This window comes from Oreochromis aureus, linkage group 3 (assembly GCF_013358895.1).
Source record: "Oreochromis aureus strain Israel breed Guangdong linkage group 3, ZZ_aureus, whole genome shotgun sequence".
NCBI classification, from domain to species: domain Eukaryota; kingdom Metazoa; phylum Chordata; class Actinopteri; order Cichliformes; family Cichlidae; genus Oreochromis; species Oreochromis aureus.
The window spans coordinates 115,488,258-115,501,555 of record NC_052944.1 but is presented as its reverse complement, the minus strand read 5'-3'; the positions used below and the strand labels follow the sequence as shown (position 1 = coordinate 115,501,555).

At 41.6% G+C, this 13,298-nt stretch overlaps 1 long non-coding RNA gene across 1 annotated transcript; it reads right to left on the bottom strand.

The window, feature by feature from the left end:
• Positions 1-9,041: 9,041 nt before the first annotated feature.
• On the bottom strand, positions 9,042-13,056 carry LOC120437925. Its single transcript, XR_005611506.1, has 3 exons — positions 12,775-13,056; positions 11,224-12,287; positions 9,042-9,405 (listed from the first exon to the last, which is right to left on the bottom strand). It is a non-coding gene; the product is annotated as an uncharacterized LOC120437925 (long non-coding RNA).
• Positions 13,057-13,298: the final 242 nt, after the last annotated feature.

Here is a 13,298-nt window from a genome sequence, read left to right as displayed (position 1 = left end):
TAACTTGATGTTGCAAATTCCATAAAAACCTCACAATTAATGAACAATTCTAGGATGTAGTAAAAGCGAAAAAGTAAATGGCCAAACATAACAGTAAAATGATTTCACGTTTTTGAAGGCTACAACCAAGATTTAAAACATTAAAAATTATAACTGGAACTTAATAAAATGGAAATGGACCAGTTTTTTTTTTAACATCATTTGGTTGTGCCTGCATGTCATTGTGTGTGTGTTTTTTAATATAATTTAACATAACTTACACAAAGGTAGGTTACAGATATTCTTTGCATCATAGGATAATTTACGTACAGAGAGAGGACCAACAGATTTGATTATAACATGTAGCTTTTATGAGCACACTCACATCTCATATGAATTTTACAATTAACCAGGCCCATCCAGATTTTCCCATGCTGACCCATTACCACATTCTGCCACTGTCACTGCAGTACAGGTCAAAATGGTACAGATTTGTACTTTATTTCAAATTGAACCTTTAAAGGGGCATTTCTGGACTTTTAAAGACCAGTATTGTACTTTTAAGGGAACATTTACAAAAAATGTACCTATAGGTACAAAAATGTTCTTCTCTCGTACCTCTATTTCTGAGAGTGCAGACCCAACAGTGCGATTGCAACAATTCCACCACAAGAATGTGCTCAGACCAAAGATCTAAACATGGCTCTAGGAGAACTTCATATCGAGCGTACACTTGGAGTTCAGTGGTGTGTTGAGGCGGATTAATTTCAGTTCAGAGTGGTGGTAAAAGAAAACCCAGTGACAAGGAGAGGGGTTCTCTCAACTGTTGCCTCAGTCTATGATCCACTAGGTTTCGTGGCTCCATTCCTACTTGTCGGTAAACAGATTCTTCAAACGCTGTGTAGAGACAAGGTAAGCTGGGACGAACCTCTCTCCGACCACATCCAGCCACAATGGGGGTCATGGCTCAAAGATCTGCCTCATTTGGCAGCTCTAAAGATTCCAAGAAGCTACCTTCCATCAAATTTTGGTGAAGTCTCACTATATGAGCTTCACAACTTTTCCAATGCAAGCTTCAAAGGGTATGGTGCATGCTCATACCTTAGAGCGGTGAGTGAAACAGGACAGATAAGTCACTTGTCTTGGGAAAGCAAGAGTAGCCCCTACCAAACTAACAACCATCCCAAGGCTCGAGTTATCTTCAGCTGTGACCTCAGTCCGCATTGGTGATATCATCAGAGGCGAGCTGGAGATTGAAAATGTGCAAGAGTATTACTGGACTGACTCAAAGGTGGTCCTTGGCTATGTGAACAATGATGCTAAAAGGTTCCACACATTCATGGCCAACCGCTTCCAGTGAATAAGATCTAGAACAAAACCTGAACAATGGCGATATGTCAACTCTGAAGACAACCCAGCTGACGGAGCCCCAAGAGGATTGACTGCAGTTCAAATTAAAGAATCTAACTGGCTGAAAGGACCCAAATTCCTTTGGCAGCAAAATCGCCCACATGAAGTGGGAATGGTGGGACAAGTTGAGGCTACTGATCCTGAATTTCGGAGAGCACATGTTCATGCAGTTAAAGGAAGAGAACAGAATCCAATGGTAAACCGTTTAACTAAATTTTCTGACTGGTCCAGAGTGGTGAGAGCCATTGCCAGGCTCAAGAGATTTGTCAGCGAGTTTAAGGGATTTCAATCGAGAACTAATGAGTTGACTAATCTTGAAGAACGAAGAGAAGCAGAGATCTTCATCATCAAACTCGTACAAGAAGAGGCGTTTGCTGAAGATATAAAGAAAATAAGAGGCCAGAAGAAACACACTTTGAGCAGGCACAACTGGTTACGCCAGCTGAATGCTTCCCTGGACGAAACCAATGTTCTCAGGGTGGGAGGACGGCTGTCTCAGTCAGCCTTACACCATGATGTAAAGCATCCTGCGATACTTCGATGACAGTGCATCAAGAAACCAGTGGAAGCTTGCAAGGGTTGTGGAAGCCCTGCCCAGCGCAGATGGCAAGGTGCGAAAGCTAAAGCTTCTGCTCTGTGACACTACCTTTGATAAGGGAAAACCAATCACTAAATCAGTTTACGTTGAGAGGCCTGTTCACAAAGTAGTTACATTACTTGAGGCCACCTAAGACACACGTAAAGCTAAATGACCTATACTTAAATGTACACTCAAACATCACTTCCTTATAATTTTCTTTGAGGAAAATCTCTCATTTTAAGTCAATGAGGATTTTGGTGGGAGTGTAAATGCTGTTAAAAATGTTCTGTGTAGATTTCATGATGTAGATGACTGATTTATAAGAAGTTACATAATTTCATGAATATATATATATATACCCAACATCCACAATGACGGCGAAACAACTAGTAGCTCAGTGTTCCAACATTCGAAAGAAGGGACTGCTCTCACAGCTAGAGATTGACGAGGTACAACATAAATGCTACGGCAAGGAGGAGTCAGGACGCCAGGTCAGGGGAGATATCATCACCCCCACTCGAGATTAGGTACATAGCCCCAAGTGCGATAGGAGAAGGATCGTTGAGTGCGAGAGGAACTGACCTGAAAGATAGGATCATGGCCAAGCTTGAAACCTGGACCCCCCGTAGCCGGTTACCAAGATTACGTGAAGTACCCTCAGAAGGTCTGCTAGATGATGTTAATGCAGCACTACGGATGATACCTACAACCATGATTACCGACACTAACAAGCTGATCTACACTACGGCAGCAGTGATCAGTGAGATGCTTGGCTACAAGTTGAACAGCCACAGGGGCAGTACCCTCCATGGAGAAGGAGGCTAGAGGGCAAGATCAAAGTAGCACGGAGGAGGTTAGCCAACTAACGGAGTTGCAGAAAGGCGCAACAAAGAAGGTGCATAAGAAATACAGCAAGCTGTCCATACCTGAGGCCTTGAAACTGCCAAGCAAAGACTCACAGCCTTGGCCAGCCGCTTGAGGAGGTACACCAGAGAGATCGAAGGCAGGAGAATAAACCAGCTGTTCTCCACAGAACCAGCAAAGGTGTACTCTCAGTGGCAGAGGAACAATAGCAGAACAGCACCACCAAGGCTGGAGACGGAGCAATACTGGAAGAGCATATGGGAGAAGGACGCAACCCATAACGGCAATGCTCAGTGGCTAGTGGATCTGAGGGCAGACCATAGCGACCTCCTTGAACAGGGTCCGGTAACCATCACAGTGGCAGACATCCAAGAAAGGGTCTCCAGTATGAAGAGTTGGACAGCACCAGGGCCCGACATGGTTCACGCCTACTGGCTGAAGAAGCTGACTGCACTCCGAGCGTCTGGCAGCATAAATGAACCAGCTGCTAGTTAACGAGAGACACCGGAATGGCTAACCGAAGGTCGGACGGTCCTGATCCCCAAGGACCCCAAGAAGGACCGGTCCCATCCAACTACCGACCAATAACCTGCCTCAGTACTACATGGAAGCTCCTGTCAGGCATCATATCGGCTAAGATGAACAGGCACATGGGTCAATACATGAGCGGGGCACAGAAAGGGATTGGCAAGAATACCAGAGGCGCAAAACACCAGCTACTGGTAGACAGAACAGTCAGCCGAGACTGCAAGACCAGACTGACCAACCTGTGCACAGCCTGGATTGATTACAAGAAGGCCTATGACTCAATGCCCCACAGCTGGATACTGGAATGCCTAGAACTGTACAAGATCAACAGGACCCTAAGAGCCTTCATCAGGAACTCAATGGGGATGTGGTGTACAACACTAGAGGCCAACTCCAAGCCCATAGCACAAGTCACCATCAAGTGCGGGATCTACCAAGGAGATGCTCTGTCCCCACTGCTGTTCTGCATAGGCCTGAACCCCCTCAGTGAGATCATTGACAAGACTGGCTACGGATACCGACTACGGAACGGGGCGGTTGTCAGCCACCTCCTGTACATGGATGACATCAAGCTGTATGCCAAGAGTGAACGAGACATCGAGTCACTGATACACACTACCAGGATATACAGCAATGACATTGGAATGTCGTTCGGACTGGAGAAGTGTAGTCAGATGGTAACGAAGAGAGGGAAGGTAGTCAGAACTGAGGGGATTGAACTACCAGAAGGCAACATTGCAGATATAGAGGACAGTTACAAGTACCTGGGGATCCCGCAAGCGAATGGGAACCATGAAGAGGCCGCTAGGAAAGCTGCAACCACCAAGTACCTGCAGAGGGTCAGGCAAGTCCTGAGGAGTCAGCTGAATGGTAAGAACAAGATCCGGGCCATCAACACCTACGCCCTGCCCGTGATCAGATACCCTGCTGGGGTAATAGGCTGGCCAAAGGAGGAGATAGAAGCCACTGACATAAAGACAAGAAAGCTCCTTACCATGCACGGAGGATTTCACCCCAAGTCCAGCACCCTGAGGCTGTACACTAAGCGGAAGGAAGGGGGCCGGGGACTGGTGAGTGTCAGCACCACAGTCCAGGATGAGACAAGAAACATCCACGAATACATCACGAAGATGGCCCCAACTGACCGAGTGCTCAGTGAATACCTCAGGCAGCAGAAACCCAAGAAAGAGGAGGAAGGCGAGGAACCATCATGGAAGGACAGGCCCCTGCACGGTATGTACCACCGGCAGATAGAGGAGGTGGCTGATATCCAGAAATCCTACCAGTGGCTGGACAAAGCTGGACTGAAAGACAGCACAGAGGCACTAATCATGGCAGCACAAGAACAAGCTCTGAGTACAAGATCCATAGAGGCTGGGGTCTATCACACCAGGCAAGACCCCAGGTGCAGGCTGTGTAAAGATGCCCCAGAGACAATCCAGCACATAACAGCAGGGTGCAAGATGCTAGCAGGCAAGGCATACATGGAACGCCATAACCAAGTGGCGGCATAGTGTACAGGAACATCTGTGCCGAGTATAACCTGGAAGTCCCAAGGTCAAAATGAGAGATGCCCCCAAGGGTGATGGAGAATGACCGAGCTAAGATCCTGTGGGACTTCCAGATGCAGACGGACAAAATGGTGGTGGCTAACCAACCGGACATAGTGGTGGTAGACAAACAGAAGAAGACGGCTGTAGTGATCGATGTAGCGGTTCCAATGACAGCAATATCAGGAAGAAGGAACACGAGAAGCTGGAGAAATACCAAGGGCTCAGAGAAGAGCTCGAGAGGATGTGGAGGGTGAAGGTAACGGTGGTCCCCGTGGTAATCGGAGCACTAGGTGCGGTGACTCCCAAGCTAGGCGAGTGGCTCCAGCAGATCCCGGGAACAACATCAGAGATCTCTGTCCAGAAGAGCGCAGTCCTGGGAATAGCTAAGATACTGCGCAGGACCCTCAAGCTCCCAGGCCTCTGGTAGAGGACCCGAGCTTGAAGGATAAACCGCCCGCAGGGGCGTGCTGGGTGCTGTTATATATATATATATATGTATATATATATATAATGTTTGTGTTGAAATGTCTTTATTTGAAATGTACATGTGTAAAGTGTAAGAGCTAGTGTCTCGTGAGAATACCCTTAACAAGAGTACACAAGACTTTTCATGGACTGCGAGGGAGCAGATGTTTCTCATGAGGCGATTTTAAGCTAAAAGTTTACTAAAAGAAAAAGCAACACAAGAACTTAAGGACCTCTTTTCAGGACAAGCAGCCAACGAGGTATTTGTCGTTTGAGAAATGTTTTTATTTGTGTTTGGACTTAATATGTGTACTGTAAAGTTGCTAATTGGTTTGTACTGCTCACTTGTGACCAGTTCTCACAGCGTGAAGCTGAGGAGAGAAAGCCCAAGTAATAAACACCCGTTTCAAAGAACTGACCTGTGTCTGTGTTGTCGTAAACAGAGCTACAGGCCATTCCTCTGAAAACCAAAGTGTGTGATCACACCTGAAATAAGGGAGATCTTTCCACTTTAAAGTGCTTCGAGTAGTGATGCTGTTGATCCACACATCAAATCATCTCTATGGATCTGAATGTTGAAGATAAACTGTTAAGAGATTTTTTACATTTACTTACTTTGATAACCTTTATTTTGCTTAAGTATAATTTCTTGTGAGAACATGATGTGTCTGCAACCTACAGATTAAGGAACAGAAGCATGCGTGAGGAAGTTACAAAGTCACACACTCTCAGGCAGAGACAGTTCCAACCTGAAGCTGATATGACAAAAGATACTAGTTCCTCTTGTCTTATGGATAACGGCCACTCATGCGATAACCATATCTAGAGATGTTTTTCTATTACGTATGGTCCACCTAGAGATGCTGTGTAATCTATTCTCTGCTATAAAATAAAGAACGGACTGAGGCTCTGCGCGACTTGCTTGTGTCTTGCCACGCAGTAAGCTTCGCCCGTGTACACGAAATAAACTGAGTTTGTGTTTCTTGCTCTCCTTCCAGGTTTTCCTTTGACATAAACACACAAATATCTCTGCTTATTATAAGGCTAAAAGGTTGATATAAACATAACAGTTTATAATATGTCAGCAGCATATAACAGCCCTGCACACCAGCACTGTACTTATATTAGACTTTAATCAACATATAGTTATGATTTCATCACATTAGCTCAACGGGCTCACAAAAATATTCCACTAATGTAACCTTATTGTGTTATTGACATTTTTTTTTAGATAGATAGATAGATATAATTTTATTTCGAACATGCAAATATAATTGAAATAACAACAGAAAAAAAAAACAACAACAAAAAACAAAACTTAAAAATCATCAAGTTTTCATGTATATATCTTTGTCTACAGAATGCGTGTGCTCGAAAAGGAGTAGGATGAAGTTTACACTTTTCTTGTTCCTACCCCCTTATTTCAAATTTCATTGCTTACAAATCCATATCCAGGATTCAACATTATTTGATCATATATGGTTAACTATGTACAAGTCTAACACACTGAACATACACACATAAAAATTTTCAGCACATAAACCAGAACAACAACAAACTACATTTTACATAAACTAATCACCCTGTCTATAAACACCCGCTTAATCTCTGAGCTTATTTTATATCTATGTGACAAACACCTTAATGAACACTTAAGCTTGGGTTACTCAGGCCTTGATCTATAAAAAATGAGGACACAATGAGACAACTCACTCACTGAGAGGAAGATTTCCTATATTCATGCAATTTATTATTTTTGAACAATCGTGTGAATTTTTGTATTGATGTACTTGTCTTGATTTCATCTGTACAGGTGTTCCACACATTAACTCCTCTGACTGTAATGCTGTGATATTTTACATTTGTCCTTACTACTGGCTTGCTGAACATAAGGATTCCTCTCAGGTCAGGAGTATTTGGTCTTATTTGGAACAAGTTCTGAATGTTGTGGGGCAAAGATTTATTTGCTGCTTTGTACATTGTTTGCGCAGTTCTGAGGTCAACCAAATCTTTAAATTTGAGAATATTTAATTTGATAAAAAGTGGATTTGATGGTTCTCTTGAAGTAGCTTTATTTTTATCCTTATTGCTCTTTTTTGCAGAATGTATATTGGATAAGTGTGTGTCTTATACGTGTTTCCCCACACTTCCACACAGTATGTCATGTACGGCAGTATAATAGAACAATAGAGAGTATATAATGATGTTTGATTTATGAGATCCTTAACCTTATAGAGAATTGCCAGAGACTTCGATATTTTGCCTTTGATATGAGTAATGTGGGGAATCCAGGATAGTTTGTGATGTATTATCACACCAAGGAATTTTATTTCAGATACTCTGTCTAATTCAGTGTTATTTATTGTCAGTTTACTGTTAGTAGAATATGTGCGATTCCCAAATATTATGAATTTTGTTTTGCTCAGGTTCAATGGTAATTTATTATGGTCAAACCAGGTCTTCAGATTATTTAATTCATTTTCTAGCTCATTCAGAAGTTGTTCCAAGTTACTTCCACAGCACAGTAAGTTTGTATCATCCGCAAATAATATAATTTTCAAAGACTTTGAAATAGCACATATCTCATTAATATACAATATAAAAAGATCCTTGGGGAACCCCACACACAACAGGTTTCAGTTCTGACTTCATGGCATTTATTTGGGTAAATTGTTTACGGTTTTTAAGGTAACTGTTAACCCATGATAATGCCACCCCTCTGACCCCATATGTACATAGTTTGTTAAGTAAAAGGCTGTGATCAACTGTATCGAATGCTTTCTTTAAATCTAAAAAAACTCCGACAGCATATTTTTTGTTTTCAATAGCAGTTGTTACTGTATCTATAAACTCCATTAAGGCATGCGTTGTGGTCCTTTTGGGTCTAAATCCATACTGCTGTTCATATAGTACATTGTTTTTTATGATAAAGTCATATAATCTATTGTAAAATATTTTTTCCAGTATCTTAGAGAACTGCGGTAGTAGAGAGATGGGCCGATAGTTTGTGAGAAGATGTTTATCTCCAGCTTTATATATTGGAACTACCTTTGCAATTTTCATCTTATCAGGAAATAAACTACTTTGTAATGACAGATTACAAATGTAGGTAAATGGTTTCACAATACATCCAAAAATATCTTTAATTAAGTGCATATCAATGCCATCACAGTCAGTTGATTTCTTGGAGTTAAAGGATGTAACTACATCCATAATTTCCTCTTCATCTACTCCCCTCATAAACATTGAGTTTGCTACATTAATAGTTTTAGTTTTAAGAGGGTGCCCAGTTTTTACAATTTCTTTAGCCAAGCCAGGACCAACATCAAGAAAAAAGTCATTAAAACCATTTGCAATTTGTTTTACATTTTGGATTTGTATATGGCGTGTTTGGATAAATGATGTATCACTGTGGGATGTCCTGCAAACAAACTAACACACTCACTTTGTGTTCTTCAAATACTGAGGAGTTTTTGTTGGGTTACCAGGTTAGCTTGTGTTGGCTTTTTTATATGAGAGAGAAGACAAATATGCTCCAATGAGCCTTTATCACACTTTCTAATCAAACAGAATTTCAGATGAGTTTTCCACGGCTCCATCTCTCTGGCTCAGAGACAAAGGCTGCCCCACCCAGGCAGGAAACACTTTTACTGCATGTGGTAAAAACTGAATGTTAACGTGATCGCTCAGCAGCAGGAGGAAAGCCTTTAGACCCATGTACGGCTCACGTTTCATCTCCTGCACCTTTCCCACATCTCCCTACATGGACACGTCGCTTCTCACATCACCATGGCAACCGTCTCTGGTCCTCTGGCCAGGCCTGTAGAGTTAGAGAAGGGGGCGTGTCCTAACAGCAGAATTTATATCCCTGTTTTTCTCTGGGAGAGTCAGTCTCAAAGGTTTGGACGTTCTGGTGTCATCACCAGTCCAGGCAGACCATCTTCAGAGAAGACAGCTTCTCTTTGTTTCTGTCTGTTAGTATCTGAGTGTAGCAGTCCAAATCCAAAACTATACTACGATGCACATCTGTGGGCAACAAAACACAAATATGTGACACAAACCACGAGGCAGCTGTGCAATATAAAATAATGGGGCTACATGAGCCTTAAAGTGTTTAGTAAAGCGCTCTGTTGGCCTGGTGCTCATGGCCAGAGTTCAGTAACATCAAGTGTAGCAGAGATTTGTTGCATTTCAGCTGATAATGCTTAGATTGATTCACTCAGTTCAATTTATATACCGATGTTCTCCTGTCTAGTATAAAGATTTGATGTGTGCTGTCAGCTTAGGGGATGAAATCAGCCACGGTAGCTGTGAAACATCTGTTTCCATCTTGTTGAGTTCAGCTGTTTAAATGAACAAAGAGCAGCAGGTCAGCTGATCACAGCCTGTACTGAAGCTCACATTAGAAATTATTGTGAGCTGTGATTCTGTTCTCCATGCGGAGCCACTACAAAAGCTCTGAGGGTTTCCCCCAATGTCCAAACCCTTTACCATGTAACAGGAAAGAGTTCTTTTACAATTCGCTGTCAGTGCTTGTGCCCTATAGAACGGATTCAAGGAAACAACTAGGATTTACATTAGAACAACATTTGGATTCTCATCTAATTATATTATATTATATTATTAATGTTAAGGTTCAGTTTGCATACAGTTACAATAGGTTACAATTGTCCTACAATGAGCTACTTTTTACTTTCAGTACATTTCTTTACGTTTTATTAGAATATTCTACTTAGATAAATAGTGTGTGTACTTTTACCACCTGTGCTGATAGCTCAGCCCTTTTTTCTGGTACAAAGGGCATTCAGCCCCAGTATTTACACTCTCCAACATGGATATATGACGAATGTGAAGGAGGAATGGAGAGCTGAGCGTCCAAGTTTGTGCCTGTGGACAAGCCCGACCACCTGACTGGAAATGATTGCCGTAATAGGTTTAGGCTGCTGGTTGATTCCCATGATGCACTGGGAGTTTCTTCTTGACTTACTGTGTGTTAATAGACCTCTGTGCACTGAATCAAACTTGTTATTAATCTCTGGCTCCTGTGATGTTTATAAATTGTCCATAAAAAGCAGACAAAGCGGTGATTTGCAGTCACTTGCATCCATATTGAAGGTCAAATCCTACAGAGATGACAGATCAAACTCTGAAACTGGAAACATTCCTGTTTTTAAACACATGTTTGAAATTTGATGCCAAGGAGACGTTTGAAATGAGCAGGAAACTGGTGCAGATGTTGAAGTGTCACAAACAGCTCACAGCCAATGAGCTCTGCTCTTTGTTGCCTCCTTCAGGCGATCGGTGATTGGACAGATGCTTTCAGCTGTGCTCTCAGTGCTAACATTATTTCTGGATGTGTGTTTAAAGTCAGTTGTCTCTGTCATCAGTGAGCTGTAGGCTGCAGCAGAGTATAGATGTATAATATTCATGAGTGTCTGAAATAAACTGAGGACATTTATAGATCCTGAGGCCCATTTAGAGTCTCCTCAATATGAAATCCAGCTTCATGTTTAACTTTCATCAAAGCAGGAAGTGCTGAGCTCTCAGAGCTCTTAAAGAACCAATCATTCCTCAGATTCATGTTTATCATCACATTATCATTAAAGGCCAGAACCATCAAAAGACATTTATCAATAATCTGAACATTTGTTTCACAGCAAAATGAGCAGAATTAAAGAGCTTTTTATACGTTTCGCTTTTCAGCTGATCATCTGATATTGTCAAATCAAAAAGTTCACAGAGTCAAATTTAGTTTGTCAAATCAAAGAAATCCCAAATTTACATCTTAATGAATGAAACCACTTTGATAAAGTCAATCAGCTGTTTTTTACTTTGTACTCTTACTTGTTGTGTTAAAGGCTGTAGCTTCATCTCTCTGACGGACGCCTCGGTTTCCATGCAGGACCACGAGACCAGGCTCCGCCCAGCGACGGCGTGGACGGTGTCTTCACAGTCTGACATGGAGACGTTTTCACAGGCTTCATTCTATTTTTACACATTTTAAAAGTTTTTTTTTAAGTGAAGAAAAATTTGTTTTTTATAGAAATACAAATAATAAACTTTACTAAACCAACAAGGCAAGTATTTAACATTCGTTTAATAACATTAAATCACTGGCTGGGATTTTCAATAAACACGAAATTAAATGTTATTTTAAAACTATATTTAAAATGGTCTAAAAATTTAAAAATGTGAGATGAAAAAGTGTCAGTGAAATAAACACGTAAATCTAATATTTCATGTTCACAATAAACAGGAAAAATCGGCTTATCTCATCGAGGAAGACTCTGAGGAAGGAGAGAAGGACAAGGAAGGAGGAGACAAGGGACTGATGGAAGGAAGTGTGATTGAAGGAGGAGGTGAGAGGAAGGAGAAGAAAGGACACGAGGAGGTGACATAGAGGGAGCGAGGAAAGGAGAGAACAGGAAGTGGAAAAGGAGAAAGGGAGGACAGAGGAGACAATGAAGGAGTAAAGGAAGAGGAGAAAGTAAACGTGTAAGGAGGTAGAAAGGAGGTAGCTCCTCTCCATGAAAGCATGGCAACGGCGTTCAGACGTTCCCGTCCTGCATCTCACAGGAACGTCTGCTTCTCTTTAAGGTGGAGAAACACCTCTGAGCTTCAGCTGCTGTCATGGGAGTGATTATGAGGATGTTCAACAGTCCCAGTATCAGAGGAAGTCTCCTGGAAGTGGTCCTGCTGTAGAACAGCCTGATATCAAGCCAGTGCTCCCAGCAGCCCTTGAACTGGAGAGTCTCGTAGAGGAGCACCAGCTGAGCATGAACCTCGGCCTTCCTCAGCCACTACACTGCTGTCAGACAGGAAACCCGATGCTGCTGATGTCTGACGGTGGCATGTAAAGAACAAGCTGGTTGATTTAGGAGATGCCTTGATGACCTGACAACTTTAGCCTGTCAAACAAAACAATGGAACAGTATGTTTTTTTAAAAAACTAATTAAGCATGCACTCAGTAACCTAAGAATTATTATGGTAGTTAAACAAAGTGATAGTCACATATCATATCACTTCAAACAGAGGTGATCCAGTAATGCTGCACTAATGAATTAGACTAACTATTCACTTTAGCTAAAGTTATTAAGTTAGCTAAAGAGTTGGGATGCTGTGTAAGACATATATAAAGCTAAAATACAAAGGTCTGGACACTGTTTTGCATGTTTCCCTACTGTAGGGGTCTCTGCAAGCATACAGGGCTCTGAGAGGGTACAAGATGACAACTTTGGAAACAGTCGATCATATTTGTTTGTTAAAGCTGAATCCAGGGCAACCTACGCTAAATTAGCATTTTTAGCTAACAGCTACAATAAGCATAAAAGTTACTGTACAGCTATCATTTGTTTACATGACGCTTGTTCTTATACATGTAATACATTTATTACCAGCCTGAGAGTTTATCCACTGGTCATGCGACATGATGAATGACTTCTGAGATCTTAATCCAGCTCCAGCTCAAGATGCTGTAGATTCCCGTCAGTAACACTTTCGGTCCACTGGCAAAACAGAGTTCTATTAATCTGCGCTTGATTACTCTGGAACCGGAACTGGATGTAAGTCCCAAAAAACGGAATTGTAGAAGTGAAACTGAAATTATTCAAGAGCTACATTTTTAAAGGATAAAATACATTTTCTACGCACGTGAATTCATTTTCAAAATATAAAATTCAATTTCAATTTAGTGATGATCATTTTCAAACCAATACATTGAATTTCAAATTAGACTAATTCAAATTCAAATCAATCTGAGCAATTCAAATTCAAATTTAACTCATTCAGATTCAGTTTCTGATGGCACAAAGTTCTGCCCATATACAGCATCCAAGCGTGGGAACTGTCTAAGTATGAACTCATTGAAGTGGAACTAATGGCTCTCTTAGAAAAATGGTCCTCAGAGGCTTTGGATGCA